Genomic DNA, 2144 nt, shown 5'->3' on the forward strand with positions numbered 1-2144 from the left:
GCAGGACATGAATATGTCAGAGAGGGGGACTGTGTGTCTGCATACGTCACATGTGCATGTGTATATGACAGACAGACTAGATGAGAGAGGAATGTTGTATCCCAACCCCTATCCAATAAACACAAGATATTTAAGCAATATGTTAAATTACTTCACCTTGCCTTCTGATGGGCTGGGTGGAATTTTACCCTTTGTTTTTACACCTTCAGGTATGCAATCATTTCAGATCTAGGAGTGCCTACACTCTTTGAAAAAGGTTCTGTCTAGAAATCTAAAGGGTTTTTCAGATGACCCTTTCGGGTTCCAGCCAGGTATAACCCTTTTGGGTTCCATTCATAACCCTTTCCACAGAGGGTTCTTCAAAGGGTTATTCCATGGGGACAACTGAAGAACCCTTTTGGAACCCTTTTTCTAAGTGTAAAGCAGGGGCACTTCTGAACAGTAGATGGCAATGTTGCTGTACCTGTCTCAGAGCCATAGACCCCAGAAATGATAAGTGATTGTGTGTTTGCCATAATAAGCCGTAATAAATAGTGTTTTTGAATGTTCTGCTGATAAAATAATCTCAACTGTGTGACCCCTGGTGGATGTGATAAACTCTCAATATGGCCATCGATAGATATCCATCTGGGTCGCAATTGGCTGCCAAAACTCAGCCTCACAGCTGACACGCACACACTCTGCTGTTATTATTGTTGGCTTCCCCTCCTGGTTTGTCTGAGATCAAAGTTGGCCTGGAAACAGTTAGGGCAGAAGGAAGCAAACTGGGGGCAGATTTGCAGAAAGTCATGAGCCAACACGAATCGTCTTCGTTTTACTGTATCTTCCCATCCTATATCTCTCAATGGCAGTCTGAATGGGATTGTGGAGAACAATGCTCCTCTATCCCTCATTCTTTCTCCTCCTTAGTCTCCTCCACCTCCCTCTCTCTCACTCCTCTCCCCCATCTCACACTCTCTCACTTCCCTTCCTCTCACTCCTTACATTTACATTTGTGTCATTTAGCAAACTTTCTTATCCAGAGGGACTTACATTCATCTTCAGATAGCTAAGTGAGACAACCACATATCACAGTTGTAGGAAGTACATTTTTCTCAAAGAGCAGTCAGTTCTCTCTCACTCCTCTCTCTCTATCCTTCTCCCCCCCATTATCCCTCTCTGCCTCTCTCCCCTCTCGCTCTCTCTCCCGCTGTACAGTAGTTGTATGATTGGGTGATATTTATATCATCTAGGTCCCAGTGCCACCTGGGAGAATGGTCCATATCCAGGTCACAACTCACCATAGCCCCAATACTCTATAGCCCAGTCTGCTATGCTCTGTTCCACTCTTCTCTGCCTGCCAGGAGGAGAGGCAGGGCTGGTTGGCTACAGGTAAGCTGCTCCACTTTAAGCTCCTTTTGTGAATGGCGAATATACTTTACTGTACAGTACTTTTCAATGTGGAAGTGAATAACACTTGGGGAACTAATATACAGCCTGACGGGAATTGATTTATTGATTGACTAATAGTTTGATTGATAGGCTAATAGCTGTTTCCACTTGAATTCTCCATGTGCTCAGCAGCTAAGCAGTCAGCCTGGGTGCCTCTCTTTGTCTAATTAGTGGGACCAGACCATTATTATATATATATATATATATATATATATATATATATATATATATATATAGCGTTGTTCAGTTCATATCCCCTTAAGTCACCTCTGTCGCTAACAATATGGCTAAGAGTCTGGACAGTCAGTTACTCTGTGTGGGTATCAACCAACCAAACAGGACAAACAGCACCAGTATGGCATGTTGATGCATGCTTAGACTGAATACCCTATACAGGCCACTGTGGCATACTACCAGTCATCAGAAGGGCTCCTCATATGGGTTGTTATGGTTCATTATTAGCATAATAAAATAATTAGTAGGCCTATCATTACCCCCAAGAGACTATCTCCCTAGTGTGGGTTACATTCATTATCATCACCCACCCTCTCTTTCTCTCTCTCTATGATTGTAAGTGTTCACACTGAGGTAGTTTACACAGGATTACAGTAAGATAATCCACTTTCAGTATTTAGTGACATTAGCCGCCATCTGTCCTCTGTTAGCATACTGAGAGCACAGGCTTATGCCAGGCAAAATCCTTCTCAAAGACA

Source organism: Salmo salar, chromosome ssa03, assembly GCF_905237065.1.
Source record: "Salmo salar chromosome ssa03, Ssal_v3.1, whole genome shotgun sequence".
NCBI lineage: Eukaryota > Metazoa > Chordata > Actinopteri > Salmoniformes > Salmonidae > Salmo > Salmo salar.